Here is a 17,630-nt window from a genome sequence, read left to right on the forward strand (position 1 = left end):
CAAGAAAAACACCAAAGATCCGAAACAAAGGAATGAGACCTACATTGAGAGGACTCGAGGATACCTATGTGGAAATGCCCTGACGCCGGGATCGAATGGCTCGCTTACAACTCCTGAGGGGGCGCAAAACCAAAAGGTGAGTGGACCATAGTTTATATCAATACTAATAATACGAAAACCGATTTCTTCTGAGCATACTAACCCCTTGTTTTGAAAACATATATAATACTACATATAATAAGTTTTTTGAAAACTCTAGCATGCCATGAAATCATTTGTAAAACAAGTACACGTAAAACAAAGCTCAATAATGGTGTTGTCGTCACCCGAAGGTGAAGTTGTACGACTCTGGGTGACACATATACATATAACATCACACACCAACACTAGCCATGGCTAGTGAAGCTGTCCGACATTGGTTTCGCCAGTGAAGCTGGGGGTATAACATAAGTATCCTCAACTGTGTCCCATGGCCATAAACGTCTACATACCCGTGTTGTGTGGATGTGCTGTATGATAATCCACCAGATATTTACTGAAAATATATCTCAAAAACTCATGCCAAAACATCAGAGCTCGAAAGCTCAAAACCTCATCAAATAAATCCATGCTAATTCATATTCGTAAATCCACTGAATTTCATACGTATAAAACCAATAATTCATAACCTTTAGAAAAATGTAAATTCAATGATCATAAATATTTTGTAAAAGCAATTTAAATAAATCCCCAAATCTCCGTAACCATAAATATAGAAATCCATAAGGCATAATATAAAACATGTTCAAATCCTGAAATATGAAATGCATGCTAGACTGATAGTTATGAAATATTCAATTGGAGAAGGGGTCCACTCACAGTTATTATGCTACTGAGTTGCCGCTCGAATGAGGGAAGACAGGGTAACTTCCCACCAATGCATCTAACAACAATTACAGACAAATTAATAAAACTCTACTAGAACGATAGAATTTGGGAAAACGGACAGCTGATTTGGATTTGGTATGTTGAAAAACCTAAGGAGGGACCTCAGGTTCCCCCACGCGCCGCCACGGGGTGGCGGCCCTGAAGGCCATTCACCACCTCACACGTTACTATGCGCTGAGATGGGTCGTCGGAAAATTGGCCGGAAAAGTCGTCAGCACTGCCGTGGACGGCGACGAAGCACAGTACCTCAGGTGGAGATGCATGTGCTCCACACACCGACAGTGGCAAATGGGCTTCAGACTCAGGTCAGGTCGAATATAGGCTTGGGTGGTTGGATTGGATCGGTTATTAGGTTGGGCTTGGGTTGGATCCGGGTTGAGTTAATGGGTTTGGGTCTGGCTAATGGGTTAATAGATTTGGGCTAGATAATAGGTTGGGCTCAGTTTGGGTTGCGGGTCGGGTCGACCCGATTAGACTCGCGGGTGCTGGAGTCTCCTAAAAAACTGCAGAATTGCACCGAGAGTTTGCAGGGGGTGATCTCATTCCAAAATTCATGAGTTACAAGTCAAAACTCAAAGAAAACATCACTGCAGGGTTCAGGGACTTACTCATCGTAGATTTAGGAGAAATGAGTGTCGAATCCACCTTGCATTCTAGCAATTTTTCTCAGAGACCATTTGCCGGATTCTGGAAATGAAGACCACATAATACACAGAGGTTAGAAACCTCGTATTTCAGCTCAAAATTCACATGCAGAGCAAGAGAACGATACCTGGGTTCCTTTTGGATTAATCTTAGTTCTAATCGGACTTAAACTCAAAGAGTTTTCAGTTGGAGTTCGCCAGAATAACTGTACTGAGAGAAGTGGCTTAGGTTCTCCTTCTTCCTTGGCTTGATTCTCACATGCAAGGCCAACAAAAGATTCTTTAGACTGTGTTGATTCCAAAATGAGGGATTTGGATTTGTATTTGTAGTGTAAAGTGCTTTATTACACCAAAATAAAACATGACACTATCCAATTAATCATGCCATCACGTTCAACTAATGTCATAGACTACTGTCATTACTTTAATATTCATAGTTTTAAAAAGGAGTAAAAAAAAACATATATAGTAAAATATGTTTAAGAATTAAGATACTTGTTTCGTCTTTGAATCTTTGCCATTTTTTAACCAAAGTGTTCTTAATTTCGGTGTGCAAAAGTAAAAGGTAAGTCTCGAGGAAAAACAAGAAAGCTTGTTATTTACTGAATGTTTGTCGGATTACTGCTCCGTCGCCGTCCTATTTAACCTAATTTCTTCTCCTTCAAGTCATCCTTTTGTTCTCGATCAACCCTCGTAAGTTGCGAACAACCCACCCTCCCCTTACTTTTGTTAATCATAATTTAATACAGGCTTTAAACTGCATTAAGAAAATAAAAAGAAAGGTTATCAAAGGTAACTGGGCATTGGATGTCGCAAATTTCATTTAGTTTTCTATTGGAAAAGTGCCAAATTAGTTATTCTTTGTCCGTCCAACAAGTAAGTAGTCGAATTTTGTATACCTAAAGATTTGCCAACCTTGATTCAAAGAGCGGTCAAAAAACTGGACGTCAAAAGAGCGCGGTTGTGCACAAGAGTGGGACAAGACTGTTTATATCCAAGGAAAGAGTCAATAATGTTGTTTGTACCACATTTACTGACCACAAAACTGTGTTTCACCCAACCTGTCATATATCAACTTCGAGGTTTTAACCAAAGATAGCATTATATTGAAGCTGGCAATGAAAGAAAATAAACGTAGCAACTATGTAACAATATCGATCTCTATCAACTGTAAAGTATACTTAATTCCAATTTATTGACACACTCCGATCGAGATCAGGGCATGCTGGCCGTCACACGAAGGTGACGTAACCATGTGCACAGTGCGGAAGCTAATAAAATAGTAATAAAAATAGTACGAATAAATAAAAACTAGCTTTACACCAAGTAATAAAAACAAGTGCAAGCGTAAGTGCGACACTTATTTCAGAGCATAAAGCCTAAAGCAGTCCGGGAGAAAATGACTCAACAAAAGTACACCCGAAGGTGGTCCTACGCTGGTGATCGTCTGTCAGATATGCCGGGGAAATCCTCAGGGAAACCACCACACGTGCTAGCCAACTAGAACCTGGAGGGGCGCAAAACAAAAGCGTGAGTGGGCAAAAACAAAGCTTTTCGAAAACCATTTAATAAATAAGTTCGAAATCCTTAGGAATACGCCATGCCGAAATCTCAAGGTAAAATGCAAGTGCTCAGGTAAAATCGAATCAATATCATCTAATCTGTCAGCCGGAGTCACCTAACGTGACCTATACGGCTGAATCTAGAGCTCAAATCTCAATCTCACTATCTATACCTGCACACGAGTCGGAACCACCTAAGGTGGTCTGTACGACAGGCCTGGGTGTAATCTAAGTACGCTCTAGTACTATGATCACGTGAAGATTGGGCGAATAATCGCGGGTCACCTACGAGTCGGAACCACCTAAAGTGGTCTGTACGACAAGCCTGTGCACCTAACTTGGATCCAAGCTAAGCGTGTGGTGCGGTAGGTGAACAACACGTGAAGGACTGTGCCCAACTCAGGGCGGGAGCACTGACACCAGGGGTGCAGGTTATGAGCTCTCTATGTATCACAAATCACCACTGAAAGTAAACATAAATCACAACTCACCTGGCACTACCTGTGCGTCCGCAACACCAATACCCACACATATATAAGTGCAAGTAACTATGCATAACAAACGGCAATATAATATATGGCATTTAACGAATAAACATTTCAAATCATTTTCTGGGAAAATATAAGTATATAGGTATATACGGAAAACCAAAAGCCCACTCACTGGTAAGTAGAAGGGTCGTAACCCCCCTGCCTCGAGTGACCACGCTCGTCCTCGGGATACGTCTCACCTATATGCGAAACAACTATAAAAACGTTAATTTTAAAGCACATAACCAAACTTTAGAAATAACTTCTCATACAATGCTCAAATGGGGTGTATGAATACACCAATGTGATCTACTCAACCTCAGGAACATCCCCATATTTTTAAAATAATTTTTCACTGTCGCATGCGCCCCCACGCGCCGGCCACGCGCTGGCACGTACCTGGCACGCTAACGGCATCAACTGACGCCGTCAGGAATATTCCGTTATCTATAACGGTTTCCGTCAACGGCGTCAGGAATATTTCGTCAGATTTGACGGAATATTCTGTCGTCTTCCCCGGCGAGCCTCCGGCGCCGTCGCCGGCGTCGGAAAATCGGGAAAATTTCAAACCTTTGTAACTTCTTCGTTTTTCACCCAAATTTCACAAAATTGGTACCAAAATGAAGCTTACAACGAGAGGAACACAATCATACCACTTTCAAGTGCTCAAATCCACAAAATCTCACCTGAAAAATCACCCCAACTCCTGCCAACCTCGAAACTCGTGATCCCAACGTCCAAAACCTTCAAACGAACCACCCCGAGCCTCCTAGGGACCTCACCAAGCTTCCTAGAAGCTTGAAATTCCCTAAAACATGAGAAATCACGTGTGCATGAACAATACCTCAAATCGGACATCACGAGTTCAACGTGAAAACGAAGGTATTCTTACCTGAAATGGGTATGGTTGGACTCCTACGAGCCTCACGAGCATGGATATGTACTTTATACCTTCGATCTGTGAAGGTTTGATAGGTTTGTGTGTGTGTCCGTATGATGGAGGAGGAAATGGGAAGGGAATTGGGCACGGGATAGGTGCAGGAATAGGGGGAAAGGGTGAGGGTGAGTGTGGGGAAGTGTGTGGTGCAAAACCAGCCACACAAACCAAAAAGAACAACCACACAACGAAAACAATCCCGCTAGGGTCAAAATCGTCTTTTCACACGTACGTTTTTAAAATTTCCGGACGGGCTGTCACATTTATACTCATTAAAAAAAAATCCTACAACAAATTGAGTAGTTCGTCAAAAGTTTCATTGCAACAGGCTTATCCTTGTAACCAAATTTTGTAAAATAATTTTGCTAACTTTCTGACGCAATATCCTTCAAGAAACGATAATCTGGAATGCACCAGTTGTTGAGGGAAGTCCCAAACAATAAAAAGGTTTAATTTTGTGACTATTCATTACTAATACATATAAATTAAAGACTAAAAAACATCATTATTTTTTGAGTCCCATATTTACATGGTTAGTAAATAAGAAAAAACACCTCACCATTTATACAAAAATACTTTTAAAGTTCAGATGGAAGACAAAAGTCATCATCTATCTACTTGTAAGCCCGGAGTTTTTTGGTTTCCTTCTCTCAATACAAAATAAATTAGTCTTTCTGTGTTTTTCTAAATATAATTTTATTGATGTCTTACGTGTGAAAATAAATAATTTTCTTATATAAAGTTAAGGCACTTTTTTTGGCATCGCCCTGGGCCTCAAAAATCTCTGGACCAGCCCTGTCTAATACTGGTTTCGCTAGTGAAGCTGGGGGTATAACACAAGTATTTCGTATGTATAAAACCAATAATTCATTACCTTTAGAAAATGTAAATTCAATAATCATAAATATTTCATAAAAGCAATTTAAATAAATCCCCAAATCTCCGTAACCATAAATATAGAAATCCATAAGGCATAATATAAAAGATGTTCAAATCCTAAAATATGAAATGCATGCTAGACTGATAGTTATAAAATATTCAATTGGAGAAGAGGTCCACTCACAGTTATTCCGCTACTGAGTTGCCGCTCAAATGAGGGAAGACAGGGTAACTTCCCACCAATGCACCTAACCACAATTAGAGACAAATTAATAAAACTCTCATAGAACGATAGAATTTGGAAAAACGGACAACTGATTCGGATTTGGCATGTTGAAAAACCTACGGAGGGACCTCGGGTTCCCCCATGATCTGCCACGGGGTGGCAGCCCTGAAGGCCACACACCACCTCACACATTGTTATATGCTGAGATGGGTCGTCTAAAAGTTGGCCGGAAAAGTCGTTAGCGCTGCCGTGGACGGCGACGGAGCACAGTACCTCAGGTGGAGGCTTGTATGCTCCATGCATCGACTATGGCAAATGGGCTTCAGACTCGGGTCGGGTCGGATATGGGCTTAGGTGGTTGGGTTGGGTTTGTTATTGGGTTGGGCTTGGGTTAGATCCAGGTTGAGTTAATGGGTTTAGGTCTGGCTAATGGGCTAATAGATTTGGGCTAGACAATAGGTTGGGCTCAGTTTGGGTTGTGGGTCGGGTCGACCTGATTGGACTCGTGGGTCGCCGGAGTTTCCTCGGGAACTACAGAATTGCACCGAGAGTTTGCAGGGGTCATCTCATTCCAAAATTCATGAGTTACAAGTCAAAACTCAAAGAAAACATCACTGCAAGGTTTGGGGACTTACTCATATTAGATTAAGGAGAAATGAGTGTCGAATCCACCTTGGATTCGAGTGATTTTCCTCAGAGACCATTTGTTGGATTCTGGAAACGAAGACCACATAATACACAGAGGTTAGAAACCTTGTATTTCAGCTCAAAATTCACATGCAGAGCAAAAGCACGATACCTGGGTTCCTTTTGGATTAATCTTAGTTCTAATCAGACTTAAACTCAAAGAGTTTTTAGTTGGAGTTCGCCGGAATAACTACACCGAGAGAAGTAGCTTAAGTTCTCCTTTTTCCTTGGCTTGAATCTCACATGCAAGGCCAACAAAAGATTCTTTAGGTTGTGTTGATTCCAAATATGGTGATTTCGAATTTCTATTTGATTGTAAAAGTGAGGTGGTGGTTGGCTTCGATGGTTTCAAAGATAGTTAGAGAGGCAGGCTTCACAGATTTTGCAAGAAACCATGTCGAGAAAGCTATCAAAACACTCAAAAGCTAGGATATCTGGATTTGAATATACGACTCTGCTGCTTGAATGCATGTAACTTCTTAACTTGATTACGTCTAGCAATGGAAATGGTCGAACGATAACTCAACTTGAACGATAGTCAAATGAAAGCTGACGGACTGAAAGTTAGAATTTTCCCAATGGTGAAGATTCGTTACAATGATAGCTTCAGGAATATTAAATCACCAATGGTGAAGATTTGTTCATTAGGATGCTAATTGGGCAATTCAAGGATTGATGATCTCAACTAAAACTTCAACATCTGGTGGTCCTCCAGGTCGATCTATCTACTTTAGAATGATACGAAGAACAGACGAGTAACCCAATTTTGACTAATATATCTTTTAGTACCAAGGGGGTGAATCTGGGATTACGAACAAAGCCAGTGCAGACCAAAACGTCAAAGAGTCCGACAAATTCAATAATGAAGAATTATGCTGAATGACTAAACAATTCCTTGTTATCTTAGGCCAAAGGTAGAAAGGTAGAACTTGAAAATTAGCTAACAAGGTTTCTTGATAATCAAAAAGCAGTGTCTCTAAAGTATTCAAGAGTTCCGCAAAAGTTGAAAAAAGAACTGATTGAAGAGCATTCGGTACCTATGTGTTTTTCTACTGCAGTCGTCAGTAAATACAATTGCATAATCGGGGTGGTACGCGATGGTTCAATCGTAGTAATTGATATATCCTACCATTGCTGTTGTTTGAGGTTTTATTCTTTTCGAGTGAAAATAAATGGGAAGTTTGCGAGGTTGATAAAGATCTAACACATTTCTCCATGAAGAGTTTTCATCAAGTTTTCAAGTAAGAATGATAACTGTAGACTCTAGGTCGTAGATAGGATGGTTCACTTCATGTAGTTCCAATGTCAAGGCATGAGCATTACACAATCATGCTGCATCAGCGCATAGTTACACGTTCGATAAAGCATCATTGTAGGATTTGAAATTGATCGATGTCATCGAAAGGTGTAGGAGCAATAGTCGGGTGAGACAACACTTCAGTTGTTGAAGATTTCGTTCACAACCAACATCTTAACAAAACTGACTTCTTTTTAGCCAAAGAAAATGGAAATAGGGATATGGTCAAGGAATCGTTTGCAACTGTTGAATAGAATCAACAAGACCAATGATATTTTGGAATTCACGCCATTCGAGAAAATTTTCGATTTCCAACTATCACAACCTTGGATTTGGTAAGAATATTTTCTACTACACTCATGTCTCCCAAGAAAGGTAAGAAATCTAAGTAAGGTCGATATTTGAGAAATTTGGTATAAAGCTGGTTGTTGATGTTTACTGAACTAAACTCATTGATGGAGGAAGCAAGAATGTTATCACTAAAACAATTACCGGGAAATTTTCCTAAGGGTCCATACCAATTCCCTCAACGAAATCAACAAGCCTGAGGAAACAAATTTGGTATACCCCACATATACCTAGTAACTTCGCCTACAATTGGTGCTTCCATAATTTTCTCTAACATAGACTTCAAATGTTTTGAGTAATCTCCCAACAAGTATGCCTCTGGCTGCCATTCCTATGGAACGCAAATTGCAGAGGACCATCATAGCCTCCGATCTTCAATTGATCTTAACTAGACTTCATCCCACTAAGATTTCCTCTAATTCCCGTCACTTCAATGTAGAGCTGACTCTGCCCGCCATTCCTAGGGAACGTATGATGCAGAGTATCGATCCGATGCTAAAAGTCATTCACCACTCAGTGATAACTCATATATTTCATACATTTATACCATCCATTCCTAGTCCCTTTGTGATATTTTTGAGTTAAACTAGCTGCATTTTACCCTCTTTTGTGTTAGTATGCAGCTAATCGTATTTTGGAGCTCAGTTGAGGACAAATAAGGCAAAATGGTGCTAAAAGTGAGAATTGAATAAGGATGCTGATGTAGATAAAGAATTAAAAGTGGAAACTGAATATGGTGATGAATATGGCTCTTTATAAGACCAATTACTAGGATGTATTGGCAATCTGTAACAGCCTTTTTAACCTTATAAAATTGAGAATTCCAGCCACTTTTACAAAAGCTTCTCCTTGGAGACGCCCATTGCTCTCTCTCTCTCTTCTCTTTCTTTGGCATTTCTTCCAGAAACAAAATCTCTTCTCCATTCATCATCCCCAGCCACTAAAGAAACCATGCAGCTATGCTGTTCTTGGAGAAGTTCAACATCGAAATTGCTTCAAGGGGGTTTCTTCTATGAACTTTAATTTCATTGATGTTGTTCTTGATATTAATATATTCTGTAATCATGTTGTGTAATTAAGTACATAGCTGGGGATTTCGATGTAGCCTTGCAAACCTATTCTATGTTATTAAGTTAAAGTATTCAAATTCATCAATCTGTTTCCATGTTTCATTCACCGATTTTATAGTATAACTTGTTTGTTAATCTTAATGTTTGATCACCATTAGGGCTACTTATGAATTATTTGATCAAGGTTATAGTACACATCATACTTAATCTTGGTGGACATGTGAATGAATGAAGAAACTACTATGCATACATCCTGCCATGTGATTTCTTTAGTTCTTTGAAGTTTTCTTGTTCTTAATGGATTCTTAATTGGTAATCTAAATTGAACATCAGAACTAGGTTGCAGATTAGGAGTACTTGATTACAACCACACATCAAATGGATGATCATAAATAAGTAAAACGAACCTTAGTTGTAGATTGGAGAGTTGAATGCGTTTTGACTTAATTTCATGGAATTGGCTTGTAATGGTGAAATTGGTATCCCTAGTTCCATTTCCATTGTTTCTGAATCATTCTATTTTTCATATTTACATTCTCTTGCATTTTTAGCTACTTTACTTCTAAAAAAAAAAAATCTAAATTCAGTTTTCATTTTCATTGCGTAGTTAGAGTTCACATAAAGCTAGTAATTTGTAGAGTTCTAATCAGTCCCGGTTCGACACCCTTACTTGTGCCATTAGACTATCCTTATATTCGCACTGGAAAGGAACACAACACTCAATTACATCAAACTTGAGGCATAACAACCTGTTTTTAAAAATTGTGTATAAAATTACGAATATACCCTTGTGTTGGGTAATGCCTCCCGGGACACCTTCTTCTTTTTCTCTTTATAACACATTCCACTCTCTAGAACCCTCTCTCTTTCTCTCTATTTTCTCAACAATACTTTGCAGCTTTCTCTTTAGTAACCGAGAGCACCATCATCACTACTCTTTAACCCAGGCTTGTCACACCCCATTTTCCTCCTTCCCCGTGCTCTCTCCCTCTAATATTTCAAACTCTTTCCCTCACCTTTCTTCTCTGTAACAGCCTGTTTCTTTAACTATCTCTGAAACCACTGAAGCCAACCACCACCTCCTTTTACAATCAAACAGAAATTCGAAATCACCATATTTGGAATCATCACAGTCTGAAGAATCTTTTACTAGGCTTGCATGTGAGAATCAGCCAAGGAAGAAGGAGAATTTAAGCTGCTCCTTTCAGTGCATTTTTTTCGGCGAAGTCCAAGTGAAAACGCTTTGAGTTTGAGTCCAATTAGAACTAAGATTAATCCAAAAGGAGCCTAGGTATCGTTCTCTTGCTCTGCATGTGAATTTTGCGCTGAAATATGAGGTTTCTAACCTTTGTGTATTCTATGGTCTTCATTTCCGTTAAATGGTATCTGAGGAAAATTCATTGAATCCAAGGTGGATTCAACCCTCATTTCTCCTAAATCTACTATAAGTAAGTCCCCGAACCTTGCAGAGACGCTTTCTATAAGTTTTGACTTGTAATTCATGAATTTTGGATTTAGGTCACCTCCTACAAACTCTCGGTGCAATTCTGTAGTTTCCAGTGAAACTCCAGTGGCCTGGGAGTCCAATCGGGTATATATGACTTGCAACCCAATCTGAGCCCAACAAAATTACATCATTGGCCTGTGCAATTAAGGCCGTTGAATAAGTATAACTCCCAACCGTCGGATGATTAAAGATTTTTCTTGACATTACTATTGTTTTTTTATTGTAGTAAGTATCTTGAAAATATCCTAAAAGCGTACAGAGTTGTGATACGTGTAAACCTCCATACAGAGGAGGTTATGTGAAATGCCGTGCAGCATTAGAGTTCTATCCACATGCTATTTAATCAGTTGCAAAAGTTGCATATTTAGCTTGCATGCAGAACCAGGTGGAAAAATACCACAAGGATTCAATTAATATTGGATGACCAGCATGTGGATATGCCATTCGTATCCATCTGGAGTAATCAAAATAAGGTGATATGATGGGATAAGGATGGTTTTGCAGATAATGCAAAACTACCAACCATGATGGTTTTTTTTTATGCATGCATGGGATGTAAGGATAATGAAGTGATGGTGGGATAATGATTACACTTTGCAATTGGCTGTCAGTTATGGTAATTTAATTTGCCATTTGCAATTAGGTGGCTGAGTGTGTTTGGATGAATAACGCGGAGAAAGAGTCTCCTCGTTGGAGTGGGATTAGCGTTTAGAGTCCCGATTTGTCGACCAGATATGCATGTGGTCATGAATTTTCTAAGAATATTCCATTACAGAGTCTTCAGGTGCAATCAAAATTGCTTTGCTTATTATCCAGGCTGTGCCAAACAGAAAATATGTTCCTATAAATACAAACGTAGTGGCAATGGAAAAACCCTCTCTCCAATTCAACACATAAATTGCCCTGTGCTAACTCTCGCTCTACGCGAAACCTCACAACAACCTTGAGATTTTTATTTTCTTTTTTCCACCAACACATCTTCAATTTGGATAAACAACACTGTGAAGGCAACTGGCGAACATCTTCAGTTTGGATAAACAATATTGTTGTCGTAGAATTAGCCGACAATATTGTTGACAGAGGTCATCTCTTTAGCCTTCTCGGTGAAGTGAGGTGTTACAGATTACTGGGCTCGGCACATTGAATGCCGAGTTGTTTTATGATTGGGTATTCACAAGTAAGTTTTAGAGTTCGACATTCTGAAGGCCGAACCACATTCAACATCGAGACATACATCTCTTTTGAGTTCTTGTGTCTGTATAGTGTGGTACAAATTCGGCGTGCTTATACTTTTACGAATATAATCACCGTGACTGAACTCGGCGCTGGCGATCCGTGAACTTCGCAAGACTAGCAGCCTTGTCTTCAAGCTCTAGAACTTGAAGGCCGAGACATGTTCCTTCCTCTGCTACAATCACAAGGTCAAGAATTCAGCAGTGCGCCCAATGCGACATCAACATATTTTACTCTTCGGCTGAACTCGGCCGACAAGTTGGCATGCCCAGTACACAACCGAAGGACGTAGTTAGCTTATTAATTACTCGGCCTGTGTGCCACGTAGGCTTGGTAGTTTTTAGGGTCAACAGTAGTATTATATATGTTTTCAAAACAGGGGGTTAGTATGTTCAGAAGAAATTGGTTTTCGTATTATTAGTATTAGTATAAATTGTGGTCCACTTACCTTTTGTTTTTGTGCCCCCTCAGGAGTTGGAAGCGAGGCATTCAATCCCAGCATCTGGGAATTTGTGCATAGGTATCGTCTTCTCAGTGTAGGTCTCATTCCTTTGTTCGGATCTTTGGTGTTTTTCTTGGTTAATTGTACGTTCTGAATACGATTTGGCATTGGTTTTTATATTCTATTGACATAATTTTTTTTTTAATTGTATGCATGTGTAAAATGGCTCCATCATCCTCGGGTGTCGGCCAGCATGCGCCTATCCTGCTATTGGGTGATATCAGGGTTGGGCATGTCAGGTTGGGTGCATGAATTGGGGGAGAGAGGACTTCAATGCACGATTTGGGGGGAGAGAAAAAGAGGGGGTTGGGTGCATGATTTGTGGGTAGATTGAGGGAATGGGTTTCTGGATCACACTTTCTTTTCCGCTTTTTCTTCCTTCTAGCATCCGACAACATTGATATAGCATCGGGTGTAATGTTTTCGTCTTTTGGTTTTCTTTTTTCCCAATTTGTTGAATTTGTATTTTATTGTTGCCTATTACCCTTTGACGGCAGGTAGCGATCGTGACGGCTTCCACTCAGGGCATCGGCTTTTGAAAGCACCTCCATCGTTGTCTCGTCCTGCAAGCAGGTCACTCTCCAATATTCCGGAGGTGGTAGAATAGCAAGGAAGGTTCGGATTCGGAGTACGATGACAGAAGGCGAAAAAGGAGGATGAGGAGAGAGAAAGATGCTGATAGAGCTAAGGAGAGGAAAAGAATGAGGAAAGAGAAATGAAGAAGAAAGGGAAGAGAAAGAAGAAAATGAAGGAGAAGTAGGAGAAAGGAAAGGTAGAAGCAATGATGAATTCGTGGGGAAAGTATGGGATCATCAGAGAAATTGATATCTGGTATGTTTACTGAATTTTCTACTGTTTTACTGTTTTTAAGTTTTTGTTTGGCTGCTGAGAAAATGTAAGAAAAATAAAAAATTTACTTCTCCCAGTTCAATTTGATGATTGCTGTTGTGTATAGGAACAAACGACCAGAGTTCACAGCATGGTTACTGAAGGTAAAACTAGTAATTCATTTTCCCACTATTTTACTACCACATGGAACCATTAACTTGCAGAGTGTTTTATCTTATTCATAAAGTTTCTAAGGTTGTAGAGTTTACCTTTTGATTTTTATGTGTTTCGAAGCCTGTGTTGATCCCTTTCCAAATTGTAGCCGTCGATAAGATAGTTCTAATGGTAATTGTTTTATCTTTCATTAGGTGAACCTGGAATATCTGGCAAATTGGGAAGAGAAACAGATGCTCAAACAGTAAGTGGGTGTGTGTGTTTATGGATGTATTTGGATGCATTTAGATTATCTTCTCCAAAAGCATCTATTTAATGAAGATAATAGGAATTTGCTAGGTTTTTTTTTTTTTTTTTTTTTTTTTTTTTTTTTTTTAATTTTTTTTTCTTACAAATCTATGTAGAAATTTGTTTCCATTTTAATAGGTTCATGGAAGATCACAATACAACTAGCTTCCCGTCGGAAAAGTAAGCTTCTATTATTCTATTAGTTTGGGGCAGTTCAATTTACTTGCCAAAAAGAAAAAGTTATAAAGCTTTGTTCCTACTATTGTGGTCTCTCCTTTTAGGTAGAAATTTTATATTAATGTGCTTAAGCACCTGAATTAAGCTAGGTCTAATGAAATGATATGATATAGTTTATAGATCAGTCGCAATGTTTTTGAACCTAAGGTTGTGGTGTTTGCACTTTTTCTCTTAGGATTTAGAGGAGAATGCAATGTGTGTATGATCTAATTTGAGTGAAATATCCTTCTTGATTTGCCTAATTCTTTAAAGTGTTGTTATCATAACTTTGTGTGTGATTGATCATTGTGTATAACCAATATACCAGATAGCCATAACTGAAGGCCATGCCTGCAGATACTGAACCATAACTGAAGCCATGCCTGCATCAATTGATTGAAAAGATAAAAATCATTTCCAAATCTTTTGTGTGATTCAGTTAGGTTTGCACGATCTATTTATGCATTTTATTTTTGGCCTGAAATTGTGCTGATGTTTTCTAGGTTGTTTGAAATTTCACTAATTCAAATATGAAATCATCTAAATTTTCACGGCCTTATCGATATTGGCCCCGATTCGTTTGTGAATGAAGCTTGGAAATTGGACTATAGGGCCGTGGTTATGTGAAATGTTTGGCTAAGGTTTTGTATTGTTCCATTAAACAAATGAGAGAGGTTAGTTTTTTGCATTTGCATCTCTCTGATTTTTTTTCTTATGCTAAGTCCTCAACAATATTTCTATTATCGAAGTAATGTTTACAATTACCTTGGATAGTTCTGCACTAAACTGGAGGAAAAGATACATCAAGAGGAGGTGGAGAAGAATAATTTGTAAGCCAAGTCTGAGGTGGTTTTCAATCAATGGTGTCAACTGAAACCTGTGTGTGAATCCTGTTCTTACTATGAATGTTATGAATGTTGTCCGTTGTTTTACAGAAAACTCTAGAAGCTGAGATTAGGATGCTCAGGAAGAAATTGACTTTTAGAGAAACTACAATGCCAAGCTTCTATCGGGAGCCTCCACCTCCTAAAATGGAGCTGAAGAAGGTTTATCTTTTTTCTTTCAAAGTCATAAATGGCATGATGTATTTTCTTTTGTTCATATGTAATTTCTAGTTTTATAGTGAATGTGATTTGATGCTTTATTTTGGAAAGCATTATTTTTTTTTGTTGTACATAGGAAAGTGGTGGGGTGTGCGAGTACATTATTAATGGACTTCTAAATGGTGGTTAGTTTATAAAGTGTAATGCATGCGCTCTTTAACCTTGAGCATTTCTCCATAATTACCACAAAAGGCTCCAGATCGTTCCAAATTTCTCTATTTTTCTCACGTGCCTCCCGTTCTTGACACCTTCATATTTTTTCTTCAAATGGGTGTTGTTTTAATGTTTGGAGACCTAATGCCCGTCGTCAAGGTAACAATTTTTGCCTCTAAGTTTACAAATTTTCGTTGGTTCTTTGTTGTTTTAAGGAGAATTCATTAATCTGTGAGCGTGTTTGGGAATTGAATTGAATTGAATTGTGAATCATGGTTTGTTCTTTTTGCTTGAAATTTTAGTAATTTGTGTGTAATTTTGGGAGTCGAAATGGATTCTGAAACTGGGTAATGGCTATATATATTGTATTATTATTAGTAAAAAAAAAAAAAAAAAATCCATTTCAAATCCTTCAAATAAGGTGAATACAATTGTATTGAATGATTTCCTTCATTATATCAGCTTCTACAAGTTGGAAAAGTTGCCTGATAGAGATTTTGGCATATGTGTACAAGAGGACGAAGTACTTCATCCCGAAGGCAAGTCTGTTTACACAAATCTGTGTGGAATATATAGTTGTATGCTGAGTTTTTTTTTTTTTTTTAGTTGTTTTTTGTAAGTGAAGCTAAAAGTACAACTTTCTTTGTGCGCTTTTATTTTTAAATGTGATTTAAGTCCTAAAATGGGAATGAAGGTCTGAAATTGCTGAAAATATACATATTTATGTCGATTTATTTTGATTTTATATTTATAATAAATTTTATCAAAACCTTTATTGCAATCTTGGTTGGTTCGCAAGCAACTGCCGGGTTGATTCCTTGGTTGTTTGATTGAGGATGCAACTTAGTAATTTGATTTGTGTTTGTTGCTATGTCCACACTACTTGAAGGATATGAACCATTGTCTTCCAATTGTGGTTGGTTAGCTATAAACTGTCGGAGTGGATTCCTTGGTTTCTTAATTGAGGATGCAACTTAGGAATTAGATAATGGCATAAATGTTAAAAATTATGCTAACATTCTTTTGGTTCTTTTAGAATTGTATTTTGTTGTTTTCAAATTTTTGCTTCCATTTTGTTGTTCTTGCCTAATTGTTATTCTATTTTCTTTTTGTTTTCTTTGCATAGGTCATGTTGTCGAGATTTTGTGCATCATCTTTTGGAAGTGAAACATAAGCTCTTAATGTAAATTCAATATAATATAGATAAAACTGAAAGACTTATTTTATCATGTGGATTCAGTTTAATTGATTTTTAAATAATTGATAAATGAGTGTTAAATTGTGGGTTCTGATTTTATAACCCACAACAGAGTGCAGACACATTTGGTCGTTAAAAACGAAAATAAATGACATTATATCATACAGAAACCAAAAGGTTTGATTTTTTAGAGAAATTAAAACGTAATTTTTTTTCTTTACTTTTTCTCGTAGAAATTCACCCCAATCTTGTCCTACATCACCTCCGTACAGGCAGCTTGGATCATTCTTGCAAGATCTTAATGGCAGAGTAACCCGAACAAGCATTCAAGAAGCTCAACAAGAGAACCCTCCAGCACGCATTCTTAACGAGTATCCTCTCAGCATTTTATTTGCACCTGAACACCGTTCTTACGATTGGTTGAGTTGTAGGTGCCACTGATTTGATTTAGAGGCCTCGCCACTGAAATACTACAATCAACTGGAGTCACTTCAAATGTCTTAACTTCTTTGCAGTATTTATAATGCTTTGGCTTATCTCCTGGTGTTCTAATTTTAATAATTTCTCAGGTTGATGAGTTGCTTCAGAGAAGCAATCCTCCTTGATACAAGAAGCAGAACAATGACTAGAGATAACTTCATTGACGTCTTCTACGAACTCCAGGCAGAAGAGATGGCTAAACACCTGAAGATAAAAATTAAATTTGAGATCAGAAATACGCGAGTATAATTCAAGCGCAATATTATGTAGACAATGTTGGGAAAATTAGAAGAAAATTGTAATATTCTTCTAAGAAAGCACGTAGACAATTAGGTTGAGGTGCAGGTATCAACCTGTCTTTAAGGAGATTCAAGCCCACTGCGGTTTTACAAAAGCTCACGAACCGGTGCAGCAGTATATCTCTTGACTTGTCCCCTCTAGGATACAACAACCCAACTAAATTGTGTTTAACTCAAACCTTTCTGCAGAAAAAGAGAAGAGTCCAAAGCTCCACAACAAGAACACCCTTCTTTCACCAATATAAGTAAAAGATACAAAGTATGGGGGAACAAAGTTGTAGTTATTAGGAAATTGGTAGTGGAATCATAAATAAAATGACAACAGGAAAATGCTAATATTTATATGTTTATTATCACCCTTAGAGCATCTCCAATGGGAGTCCCTAAGTAGGGACTCCCACCACCACCTTTGATGACTCATTTAGGAGCTTTAGAGGAATATTCATGTCCCTAAAAGAATATTATCTACAATGAAAATATCCTTATAGTATAATCCCTAAATATAGTGACTAAAATATTAAAAAACTAATATTTATTTCATT

At 38.2% G+C, this 17,630-nt stretch overlaps 1 long non-coding RNA gene across 8 annotated transcripts; it reads left to right on the forward strand.

Annotated features, from left to right (window-relative positions):
* Nucleotides 1-12,688: 12,688 nt before the first annotated feature.
* On the forward strand, nucleotides 12,689-17,188 carry LOC148691558 (uncharacterized). Of its 8 annotated transcripts, none has more exons than XR_015955183.1 (9): nucleotides 12,689-12,763; nucleotides 12,847-13,180; nucleotides 13,305-13,341; nucleotides 13,546-13,595; nucleotides 13,778-13,819; nucleotides 14,359-14,529; nucleotides 14,630-14,701; nucleotides 14,791-15,654; nucleotides 16,586-17,188. It is a non-coding gene; the product is annotated as an uncharacterized LOC148691558 (long non-coding RNA). The 8 variants fall into 8 exon arrangements; XR_015955182.1 differs by having other exon boundaries at nucleotides 12,695-13,180; nucleotides 16,586-16,680; nucleotides 16,879-17,188; XR_015955180.1 differs by having other exon boundaries at nucleotides 12,695-13,180.
* Nucleotides 17,189-17,630: the final 442 nt, after the last annotated feature.

The sequence above is a fragment of the Pyrus communis genome, chromosome 13 (genome assembly GCF_041283825.1).
Source record: "Pyrus communis isolate YQ-2024b chromosome 13, ASM4128382v1, whole genome shotgun sequence".
NCBI classification, from domain to species: Eukaryota; Viridiplantae; Streptophyta; class Magnoliopsida; order Rosales; family Rosaceae; genus Pyrus; species Pyrus communis.